This window comes from Sinohyriopsis cumingii, chromosome 16 (assembly GCF_028554795.1).
Source record: "Sinohyriopsis cumingii isolate HCF-2022 chromosome 16, ASM2855479v2, whole genome shotgun sequence".
Lineage (NCBI taxonomy): Eukaryota > Metazoa > Mollusca > Bivalvia > Unionida > Unionidae > Sinohyriopsis > Sinohyriopsis cumingii.
The window spans coordinates 8,732,830-8,746,181 of record NC_142976.1 but is presented as its reverse complement, the minus strand read 5'-3'; the positions used below and the strand labels follow the sequence as shown (position 1 = coordinate 8,746,181).

At 36.0% G+C, this 13,352-nt stretch overlaps 1 protein-coding gene across 1 annotated transcript in view; it reads right to left on the bottom strand.

Moving 5' to 3' along the window:
• Positions 1 to 13,352, bottom strand: part of LOC149779905 (uncharacterized) — an 84,601-nt gene that overhangs the window by 70,671 nt on the left and 578 nt on the right. The window contains exon 2 of the mRNA XM_089937330.1: positions 10,219 to 10,257. The gene's annotated coding sequence lies outside the window, so the exon portion shown is untranslated. The remainder of the gene's footprint in view (positions 1 to 10,218; positions 10,258 to 13,352) is intronic.

Here is a 13,352-nt window from a genome sequence, read left to right as displayed (position 1 = left end):
GCCAGTTGGGAAATTGTTCATTATGGTTGTTATTTACTATTTTTGACAGCTCAATGGTATTGTCTCGTGGATATCTATGCTCCAAAATAAGATTTTTTGCCAACAAGAACTCTCCCAGTCTTGTTTCCTTTAATCAGTGTTTTGCTGACTACTGTTTAGGGGTGAAACGATACAACTGTGCCTTATATTGATAATTCATGATATGCAGCCTGCGATATGATACATGTTGATACATATATGAATTTGACGGTCTTTCCATCTTTGGAAGGCAGGTGGTACACATTCTTGGTTGTATTTCCAGAATGCAGACTACATATAGACATATAGTTATCACATATTTATAAGCAATTCTCATTGATAAGAAGATATCAACGATACTTTCAAACAGACTACCTGTTGGTTGCAGAGTTTTATCCAAAGTTTCAGGCCATATAATGGTGGCTCCATTTAACTCCCTTTGTTTTGTACAACATGAATGATTTGAAAACATATTATTACCAATTCTGTATCTCAGTTACACTTGGAAGACATTACAATGTTTTCTTAATAATGTAATTTCCACATGCAAAGAAAATCTCACCTGGAACAAATCCTGGCATGGGAATAAGGTTGAATACCAACAAAACCTATCACCTTTTATATCTAGCAGATGCAAAAGACTGCTACAACACAGGTACTTGTATTTGTTGGTGAAGAAGGAAAACTACTGACTACACCCAGTCCTATTCTACAAATTTCTTTTAACTTACACAAGGTGATAGACTTGAGCGGTTTGAAATCTGCCCCATTACTCATTCTATGCTATTTTCATTTACTCCATCAGCACCTTCATTAACTAGTTAAATATCTCTGCATGCAAAAGAGAAATTCCAAATTTGTTTCCCACATACAATATGAGGAGCAGGATTTTATCTTAAGGGAGACCTCCCACTTTATCAAAGAAAAAAGGAGGGGAGGAAGAAATGGTCATAGGTCAATATTTACCTAAACTCAATAAATGTCTCTTTCTTCCTGCTCCACTTTTTATAGCTCTAATGAAATCAACATCTTTAACAGATGTCACCTCTAGTTGTATAAGCATTAATCTGTTAATTATTTCTGAGCATACTCTCCTCCTTTTCTTTGTATCAATATTGTTCTGTGCTTCTTTCTGAAGGGGCATATGCACAGGTTGCTTTGTCAGCTTAAATATGTTGGGAAACTTATCTTTGTGACTGTTATGTACAATTTTCCTGAGATCACAGATTGTATCTTTTGGGAACCCAAAATAGGATTTTTAACTAACATAAATTTCCTTTGTTAAATCAGTAGTTTACTAACTACTATGCCAAATTTCTTATCTGTCCCATAATGCTGTATAAGGGTATTTAGTCCATCAATGCTTGAACAGACAGAGGTATTAAAATAAATATCTTTACTTCTTAATTGCATTTTTTAACCCTTATAGTATTCAATTTATCTTAACCCTGATACGGATACATGTATATGGTTTTGTAGCATGAGATCCGCAGGGCAACTTTGATTAATCAAAAAATGACAATTGCATTATACTTTTAAATTGTCTGTATTTTAATTAGGCTCAGTATTCTACCCTCTGAACATATAATTTCAAAATACCACTGAAATAGTCATGCCATCTAAATTTATTGTCCCTCCAGCATGTACAACTGACTCGTATTTAACACCATTTTGGGCTCAAAATCACTCACTGGTGTCTCCATTAACACTTTTTCAGCTCAAATAATCTGATATACTTTACAACTTTAAAAATTATTGTCATCATCACTACCATCAAAAAGTATTTGCTAAAAGATATCGTAATGAACCATGCTGAAAATCAATTTTAGGTTTTCTAAGTAGCCTGTATTTTAAACATGCATTTGTAAAACTTTCTTCATGAATGATTCAAACTACACCATAATTTTTATTTTTTGGCACGTTGTTCTAATCAAATTTAGTTTCATAACCATTCATATCGTGCTTGAAGAACCCAGATATAGAACAGTTGCTTCCCAAAAAACAGATGTCTCGACAAGAACAGTTAAATAAAAATTGTATACTTCGCTGAGCACATTTTCACATGTGGGGCTTTCATTGAATTCGCAGGAGTTGACACATTTTGCTGATCTCCAAGCGCAGGAATTTGAACAAATTTTGCATGATCTCCGCTTAAGTACTTGACATATCTAATGGTTTTCCATGAAGTCTCTTTGATGCTCTGCCAATAGTTCCTGTTTGTCATGCAGAGAATAATCTACATTGATTTCTGATTGGTGGTTGTTGTTTAACCTGTAGCAGAACAAGCAATAACCACAAATGAGAATTCAGTGTAAGATATTTCAACGTGCAACACACTGGTAGCGTAGCTTTCAAATCAACCAAAGGAGTCAAGATACAATTCAAAGTATAAACTTCACACAAAAGTGGTTATTAAATGATGAGTAAAGTACTTCATTATACATGTAAAGCATGTCTGGAATATACAGTATATGCGTATATGCTGAACATACTTCTGAGTTTAAGATAATTAGCAATTAAATGGGGGAGGGGGGCAGATTCCAAACCATGTCACTTTCTGTTAACTTGTAGATGGCAAGTGAGTATTCACAAATACTCATTTTCATTTTTACTTACAAACATGAATGCCTATGACTGCAAATGCTGTTTCAGATGCATTATAATTTTACAGAGTAACAAGGCAACTAATAATAATTATTCATTACTGCTGAAGACTAAAATAACATGCATATGGTAAGTATCATTTTGTATCGATTCTCTCTCTCTCTTGTATAGATAACTCTATCATTTCAGCAAATGTATTGATGCATCGATGAATCGTTTCTCCCCATCTCCCGTCCAGCTTTTTTTTATCTGCTCCTTAATGCTGTACTAAGGTCTCAAGTCCTTCAATTCCATAGACTGCTTGTTCATCTCTTGCTAAGAAAAAGTCTAAGGCCATGTACTTGGAGACCTGTTGCAACAGATGTATTTTCTTTTACGCCTTCAATAAAATCTTTTCAAACTGCTTCAAATTCTGATTTCACAGAACTTGCATCCTCTTCCTCTGTACCTAGATTAATACGTTGTAAGGCAAAAGTTGCAGTCCGCTTCCAAACAACTATGCAGATTAGAATAACTATTGGTTGCCACTGAGTTTAATTTCTACATTCTTTATAACACTGCCTGAATGTGTCAGATATCATGGTGCAGTAAATTCAATCACTGTAATTATCAGTACATTTTCCCACCCAGCTGCCAGTCAAAACCTTTGAACTTGCCACCCAGCTATTGCATCATGTTCTTTTGATGTACTCTTATCCTGACAACATATACATCAGGTGGTGGCAAGTATGTACATCAGGGGGTCTTTCTGCCACTGAATTCTGTCATTGTAAATAGCACATTTTCCCACCCAGCTGCCAGTCAAAGTCTTTGAACTCGCCTCCCAGCTATTGCATCATGTTCTTTTGATGTAATCTTATAATGGCAACATGACATCAAGGGGTCTTTGAATTTTGTCACCCACCTATTACATGCATGTGGAAGACTCCCGCCTAAGTGATTTTCTGTCATAGATAAAAAATTGGCATCCAAATATGAGTGATTAAGTGCTTCCAAGACCTCTGCATTGCCACTCTTGTCTTTCTCAGACTTAAGTTTGCAGATAAATATCCTTTCCAGACTTGGCCCTGTCAGCAGTTGCAATAAATCCATTAAGTACTGGTTAAACAGATGCAATATCAAGTTTTGTCTTCAGAAAAACCATATTTAAGGCATCAAGTGATGGAATGAGAAGATATAGTACCATAACAAACTTGTAGCTGGTGAGCTGTAACAATAGTTCCTTACATTTTTTGCTGTCACTTTTGTTTTTCTCAAGTATGTTACTGGTGGTTTCCAAGACTGGAAAACAGTTTTTAAAGCACTATAAAGAGCCATCCACCTTATTTCATAAACTTCTTTCACTAAGTATTGGGGAAAATTTAAAACATCTTTCATTTTCTTGAATTTGAGTCCTTGAAGAAGATTTACTGAAATAGTGAAATAAGTCGCTATTACCTCTTGAAATATTGCCTTCAAGTATGTTAATTATTCTGCAGCTTTAGATGAATATAAATTAACTTTGTGTGCCATGCAATGAACAGCAATACATTGGGGGATTCCATCAGTATAATTTTTGCTGCTACACCATTTTTGACCCTGTCATGACTGATGCTACATCACACCCAAAAGCAATCACATTCTCCACAGAAATGCCCCAATTATTAGGAAATTGTGATAGCAAACCAAATAAGACCTCTGCCTTTGCACTAACTTCCTTCACTTGAAGGTTACCAAGAAACAATGTTTCTGCATCTAAATGTCACTGACAACTTTTCCACAGACAACAGCTTTTTTCTTCACAGATGTCTGTACTTTCATCAATCATTATTGTCACAAATTAAATTTCTTGAAGTTTTTTGTCAATGTCAGCCTATATAATCTCAGTGCAAATTCTCCTCCAGAACAATTTGACTCATAGGTGGCATTGTTACCAATTTTGAGCAAAGAAAGTACACCACACTTATTTCCCCACTGCAATTTTAACAGAAGGGTAAATTGAAATAGGAATGTTTTCGAAGACATTAAATTAGGCTGTCCTCATGCTCTTTCTTTAAAACAGTATCGGCAGCAGCTTCAAAGTCAGTCTTGATTGAGTACATGAGCTTTTCATGCCTGCATATCATCATCTGACTTGGCATGTAGTGTTAGAGTTGAGGTTTTAAAACTCAAACAGCTGATTTCTGATGTAAATGGGTTCCTTTTGGAAATATCACAGAACATACTGCCTTGGAGTTGTGTTGTAACATTTTTACTCTGACAACCAAAAATTCTGAAACTTTAGAAAGGAAGAGGTATATATACTAACAATTTATAGTGCTGTTAAGAGTCAATTTTTATATGCACAACCTTAAACTAATTTGCAGGAGTTCTTGCACATCTCTGCTATCCAAACTGCATGAATTTGTAAAAAGTTTGTGCGATCATCTCTACTAATGGCTCAAATTTTTCTGAATTGACAAGATCCTGGATAGGTTAGAGTTTGGAAGTAAGATGAGGGCTTTTGTCCAATTCGAATCAATATTGGCCAGTATGTTTATCATGACCAATGTCTTCTGCCATGATGCCTGAATGTGTCAGATATCATGGTGCAGTAACATTTTATGGTAACTGGTGTCCAATTCTTCTCCTTATAGAGCCGGATTAAAAATTCAGCTAGTTGAGAGACTGAAACACTCAAAGGGACTAAGTTACTGACTAAATATTAGTCCCTGAAAACACGTCCCATTCCCTCATAAGTATTCTGAGTGGAGGACCCTCTTGCTTGAGAGATTCCCTCCAAAATCAAAGGTCATGACAAGAGCCGTGAAAGAGAAGATGGTCCAGATGGCAATCATGTGTGGCCTTAACATTCCTGGGTAGGTCTATCGGTAGATAGAGTTGATCGTTGACAAGGCCTTGTCCCATCAGAAGAGCTATCAGAATTATCTGTCAATTCTGATCCATTTTTTATGTATTATTTCAGACCATTTGGGGAGGGAGTAGGCAAACATCCATAACCCTTCCCAACTGATCAACAGTGCATCCATGGCCCAAGCTTTCAGGTATGGAACCTGTCAAACAAGGGTGGCCCATCTGTGGTTAAGTTGTATTGGACAAGGTCAACCACTGATGCATCCAATCTGGAAGATGAAGGGACCATTCTATATGGATAACCTGATCCTTTCTATTGAGAACATCCTGGCCGGACACTAAATCTGTCAGGAATTAGTCTGAATTGTACGTTGATCTGAAGTTAGCAGCACTGAAGAAACTGCCAAACCAGAATGCAGTCAGGCGATCTGGTGCCCCCCTCCCCTTCCCCCTATATATGAGGCAGTAAGTCACCACTAGAACTGAAAGACTTTTATGAAAGCTTTCACATGGAGGATGAAGTGAAAAGGCAGTTCCCTGTTCCCCATTTGCTGCTGACCATACTCAAATTATGACAACAAGTGGACTCCCCAACCATATGTGCCTGCATTTCTAGCTTCCAGTTGCAACCTCTCCTGAGGAATTCTTATTGTGAGCCAACTATGGTTGCACCACTGAAACAGGAATGATCATACCTCACTCGTGATATTGACTTTTTATTAAATGGACTTGAAAAGGGCGCTATTGAGGCATCAGTCATTTGTAAAAGGTGCATTCAAAGGCAGAGCAGTGGGATCAACTTTTTTGCAGTGTAACCCAAGGAGTTGCAAAATCTCTCTTGCTGAAAACTCTGTCCTGTTGGAAATGACTGTGTTCGACAACCCATATGACACAGAAAGGAGGGATTCGGATTAATTATAACCTCCATATTCACATGGAGAAAACACTGGGATGGGTGATAGTTGGATTTTTCCCAATTCATGAGAAAACCAAGATAATTCAAGAGATAACAGATCACTTCTGCCTCTGAAGAGACTAGAACTTATCCTATGTTTTTTTTGCGGAATTTATCCAGATATGCTGCTGGAAGAGGGTGACAATGCAAACCATAATTTGGTAAAGATTTAGAAGTTGGTTGTTGGACTGAACAGAATGAATCAAAATAGGTAAACTTTGTTGCGGTAAGCAAACTGAAGAAACTTTCATGATGCTGAGTTAAAAGGGACATAAGAGTAGGCATCTGTGAGATAAGACAGTTTGGTATACTTGTACCTTCAGACGGAAAGGCATGCAGATCTTACCATCTATACTGAACCTCAGGGAAAGAATGAATTCACTGTGGTGACTTAAATTTATGATTGGCCTCAAGCTGCCATTGGCCTCTTTGGTATGGAACAAAAATTGTCGTTTTTGTAAAATCTCCACTGCCTGTTTGTATCTATTGCTGATGAATTTCATCCTTCTCATAATCCAATGACACATCCATTAGAAGAGGAGAGAAAGAAAGAGTATGTAGAATAAATAAAATCCAAAGCCCCTCCAAAACGACTTACATCATCCAATTATTTTGTGACATTAGGTTGGTCCAATGTCCTTGAAATTGCAGAATCTGGTGTCCCCTGATAGACTCTGTGGTCAGTGAGGGTGTTAAGCAAGTGGTGGGAGACAGGAAGATTGCAGATGGAAAAACTTGGTTTCTAACCTCCCCTGTAAGGGTGCCTCCTAGACTGGTTTGGCTGTTTTGTGCTGACAGAGGGTTGAGATCTGAAAGGCACTTGAGATAAATAAGGTACCTTTGCTTGGCTTGCTTATCTTCCATCCAATGTGGCATGGACAGGTGGTTTCTAAAACAAGCATATCACTGATGGTGCAAACCGAATAAGTAATTCTTGAACTGCTTACCTCCAAACCTCTTCAAATTTGAACCCAAAAAGCAATGGCAAGCTAAGGGGAGTCATCCTTAAAGCCAAAACATGAGCCTTTTTTAAAAGCATTATAGAGTGCAAACACTCATCACAACGTATTAAGTGGCAGAGGCAATCAAAACACTCACCACTGAATGGTGAACTGCTCTGTTAATGACCCGAGCAATTCAGGCTGTTTATTCCCAGGCATACTGAGTTTTCCCTGCAAGTCAAAAAATATCCAAGGTTGCCAAATCCAACTTCAAACACATGGCAACAATGTTCTAAACCCACTCTGATGTGGTAAGAATTTATTTTTTCTTTTAGATCTCCTTTAAAAAAAAAGTAGGGGCAGACATGTTAACAGTTGCTTAATTTTTATCTAACCCTGGGAGTTCAGCAGGGTGGGCAGTGAAATGTGTCTTGTACCAGACTATTCATGGTCTGTTTCTATTTCAGTAAAAAGCATTTCCAGTGGCAACAGTGATGCAATGCAATTTTCTCTATGCAATTCATGGTCAATATAATGTGGGTAAGCAGTAACCAAAGGAGCAACTGGCTCTGCCAGACAATTTTGACATATTGGTATTGATGGCTGGTTCATAGGGAGTATGGCTGGCACATCTTCAGGTGGTCCAGTTGGTGATGGTACTGGCTTTACTGTGGGCATGACTGGATGGATGGATCTCTCACTAAAATCTCCGTCATAATGCCAGGCAAGACAGGCAGATTTAACACTAAGATCTCCATAACTATAACTGCATGTAGCCGCAGGCATGTTAGGATGGACACATCTGTCATTAAGATCTCTGTGATTGCAATGATATGAAGACACATAGCTGGTGAGACTAATGGTTCTATCACTTAAAAGATCCCTGTCATTCTAACTGTATGTAGCTCTAGCCAAGTTATTTTAGACAAATCTAAACTGTAGCAATATGAAGCTAAGATCTCCATAATTGTACTTGTATGTTGCAGTAGACATACAAATCTATCATCCTGATCACTGCAATTGTAGCAAGATGAAGCCATGGGCCTGGTGAGATGGATGGATCTATCACTACGATTCCTGTAATTGTAATTTTAACTGTATATAACTGTAGACATGTTAGGATAGTCAAACCCACTATTAAGACCTCCATTATTGGCAACATTGATGGATCTATCAGCAAGATCTCTCGACTGAGATGGCCAGACTGGCTGGTAGGATTGCTTAACTAGCTGGATAATCATGGATAGTTTCGAATGGCGATAATGTAGTAAAGGATGGTTCTGTTGGATCAGTTAACAAACCCATGTGCCTGGACAAACAAATGTGAAGGCCATAATTGAGAATGTGGGAGTACTTGCACCACCTGGACTGCCTAAAAATGTGGGCACGCTCCCTGTTTGTATCATAATTACTTGTAGGCACCGTCTTTCTTTGTTTTGGTTGACTTTTGCAAAACCATACACACTCTCAGACCATATAATGCACACACTGCATGGTACTGACCTTTTGTACATGCCTGAATTATGTGTTTTCCTTAGCCTTAAATTTGCTGTATTTATTACACTTCATCAACAAGTTTACTGAAACAACAAGATATAACAAAACACAACAAAAATGTATAAATGAATGACGCAGCATGAATGAATGATGAAGCATGTTAGTAAGTCACTAAAAACACACCCATTACTAACTGGGTGAGGAAGCAGTAGGCTATGTGAGTGAAACCTTGAACAGCAACATGCATTAATGATAGCATGTTATACCATGAGATCTAAAATTTGCAAAGTCCAAGAAAGTGTAAAAATTTTTTAAAATATTTGCAGCATTCAAAAAATAATATTTACCACCTGTTTAGGAAAGAATATTAATCCAAAAAAGTCCTAAGTCTTGTATGGATGGTTTGAATTTAACACAAATTTGGCTTTGGATTCTCTGGAGGTGTTTCAAATGATGTAAGGAAGCAAAGCTTAAAAACTAGTGACACCTGGTGTTAACAAGTGGAGGTAATGGGCAAAAGTTATTGCCCTCTGTCTATATCTGCAAGACAGAGAAGATGAATTTTCATCTTTCAAGTAGTACTGGTTTCAGAGGTAGTAGGATTATATCCTTAACAAATTACCCCCACCCCTGGTCTATCTCAGGTTTCAACTCATGGGCCAGTCTCTGTGGAACTATAAGGGTTAGAATTAGGGATGAACTGGTACCTTGCCTGGCCAGGTTCCACACTACCTGGAAATACCCTGGCTTTTAAGAAAAAATTTGTGATCTTGCTAGGTCAGGTTCTCCTCCCTCCCTCCCTCCTTCCCATCTTTCTCTGTCTCTCTGTGTCAGTAATAAAATAAAAATAATGCACTATGGTTGACAAACATAGGGGTGAGAGAAACCTGATCCAGTAAGAACCAAAAAGGTCAGGTAGTACACTGCTGGGTATCCAGCAAAATTTCCCTACCTATCCATCCCTAGCCATAATACCCTATGTATGTTGATGGATCTAAATTGTCCAGGTATCTGGTATACAAGCAATGCTTTCAAGGTTAACAACTCTCTGAATCTTTTATGTGTAAGCACTTAACTTTTGGTACCATATTATCAAATAGCCCAAGAGTTGTAAATATATCTTGATAAAATTTATATTTTGTGAAGCTTTTATTAGGCAAAGTGCAACATACTTTGTTTTGATTCTTATGAACATCAGCCTGAAAATAACTTTTAGGCTTAAAAAGAAAGAAAATCCTAAGCTGCCCATGTACCCCAATGGCAGGAAGTTTAGAATGGCTCAACAAAAATACTCAGAAACTCATCTGGGTAAATCTGCTGCTTCACATTTTTATAAAAGCCACATCATATAAAGCGTAACTGTGTACTCACCAATTCTCTGATTTAATTTTATTCTGTTAACCGTCTGATCTGAAATATTAGAAATCAACAAAAAAAAATTGCAAAAAGAACTGAATAAACTCTACAATTTTTTTTTTACAGCAGAGATTAAAAATTGATTCTTTTTCATGATGCTTCTGGCAAAATCTTTTGCAAACAAATTTGAGTTTCTTTCTGTTTAAGATAAGGCAAACAAGAAAATAAATTAAAATGTCCTCATGATAACAGTTACCATTTAAATTCTGTAAATATATTACACGAACTCACCAAGAAGCAAACTAATTTGAAAAATGAAAATATTAATTTGCGCATTCAATCCTTGTACAATTACTCATCGAATTTCATTCAGCTAATGGAATAAAATATCATGACATATATGATCTAATGAAACAAATCTATTATGGTAAATCTAACGAATCTGTTTTATTGTATTTTAGTTTTTCATTGAAAATTGCATAGTTTGAAATCCTGGAACTAAAATTGTCACAGAAGTTGCTGTTTGTTTTCATAAAACAATACTTTTTCCAGATAATATTAAAATGTAGCAGGAAACAGTTTGTCACTGAACTAAAACAGTTTGTCACTGAACTAAAACAGTTCATCACTGAACTAAAACAGTTTGTCACTGAACTAAAACAGTTTGTCACTGAACTTTAAGCTCCATTCTGGATTCGCTGTATGAAAATTGTACTTCTCACACTTACTATTTTATTCAACAAGTGAAAACAATGCAATTGTTGTAGAAACTGCATAACTTGCCTTGCAGTTCATTTGATGCTTGATCACCTAACATTATAATATAATGTCATTCTGAACATCTTTGTCGTTAATTGAAAATATAATAAAATGTTCAGTCCGTTAAGAAAGAAAATGAGACATAGTGTATACAATTTTTTTCATGAATTTCCAGTTTTCTGTGTAAAAATACCCGTTTGACTATAAAAACAAAATTTAAAACATTTAAAAATCTATCAAATTCAGCATATGGGTCACAGTGAAAATTTATCTTTAAGAGTCTTTTAATTGTTTTGTGCTTTACAGCAATGCAACACATGTAGATTATTTAGAGCCAAGTTAATTGGAGTAAAGTGCCTTGCCCAAGGAAACACTACAGCAGCAGACCCAGGCTGGTCTGTTGGAAGTATTCAAACCTGCACCCTTTCGATTGCAATTCTGGCATTTGAACTGCTGGGCCAGGACAAGCTTTTTATCATTAGAATAAAATATTTAGTTTGATTTTACTCAAAATAAGACAGTATATTTATGTTCTTGTTAACATTACTTATTTTCCTTTCATTTTGAGTATTTTTAATATATTTATTTCTTTCTAATATAAATTGTTATTTTCATTACTCCTTTCTTTATTATTAATTTTTCTTTATTAATTCTAAAGTCTTTTTATTATCATTATTTAATTTAATCAAAATTTTCTTTCTTTCTGCATCTATTTCAAATCTTTATTCTTAACAAGAAAGGATAAGGTTGAAATTGTTATCAATATATGTGTACAGCCACCAAATATGGTGTGCATTTATCCAGCATCATGGTACACATTATGTCAGATGTAGGAGAAGAACCATTACCAGGTGGATATACCTTATGTGGGCTTGGCACCATTTTCATTTAGGACCAAATAGATATCAGAAAAATCTTTCTTTTTTTAAATCACCACATTCATATGAACTTCTGTTCGGGACGAACAGCAATAGTATTTCCAAGATGGAGGTGGCACATATTAAATTTAGAACAAACTAGATAACATAAAAAATCCTGTGAGAACCATATGCCAAACTGACGATCCATTCAGAAGCAGCAGAAATAAAAAGAATCCTAAGATGGCCCCCATGGTGGCCATATTGAACTTCAAATTGGTATCATGTTCATTTACAACCATTTACATCATATGACATATCCTGGTGGTTCTTCCTTAAAAACAAGATTTTCAAGACGGCTACTATGGCAACCACATTGGATATACTGCTGTCATTTCAGACTAATAAAAAATTATTATAAGCCTTATGCTATAAAAAAAAAACTATTTTGATTTCACAAGTCTTTACTGAAAACCCCATGCAAAAAAGAATTTCTGTTTAGGATGAGTTGTAAATTTTCAAAAAGGAGGCCATATTTCATGCAACATCAGCACCATTTTTATTTAGATCCAAATAGATATCTTACAAAGCCCTTTAGAGAAACACTATGAAAATATAATTTAGATTACTAGTGGGGGAAAAATATTCTCCAAAAGGCTGCCAGGCTATCCACAATTGATGCCATGGGGCAACTATTTTATGGCCAACTAGACCTTGGGAAGAATGTGTCTGTAAAGTTTGAACAGTCTGACACCAATTCTCTTAGTAGTTCAGGACAAGATAACAAAATCTGATGAAATGTCATCACATGAGGTCTTGTGATGTTTCACCAGTAGAGCTAACAAGTGCATTAATGAGAAATATAAATGGAAGCAAACACTGTGCAGTGAAATACACCACGTGGAATAAAATTAGTTTTTATAAAACTAAAACGAGTACAATATATGAGACTTAAACAAGGGAAGATTCAAGATCATAACCATAACCAATAAATCAGCAGGCAGTTACTGTTATCAACGTACTTTCATTGAATGGTTTACTGATGGAGGATAAAATGTTAATGAAGTTCTGTCCCCCTTCTGAGTTTTAGAGAAAACTTTAGGTTGGATATTTTCATGATCAGTGTGCAGGCATAAAAGGTATGTAGCTGAATTTCAATTAACCCATGTTAGGGACAATTTTCAACCTCAATCCTGATATATAAAAAACATTTTACTGCTTAATGCTAGTGGTGAAACTACATTAATGTATTCGGGATAATACAAATACTTTTATCCCTGCTCTATCCTATCTGGTCCTTGCAGGCAAATCAATATTCACTGTTCTTGTAAAATTACACAACTATTTTGTTTAAAAATGATATGTAAGACATTACTTTCCTCTGATAGGAGAGTGACAGAAAGTGACATATCAGGAGAACAAACAACTCAGTGAAGCTGAGTTTATATAAAAAGGAAAAAATGTAAAGAACTAAAATGATCAGTACTAAACATATAGTGAATATAACCATGGATGGTTAAAGAACAGGGACAA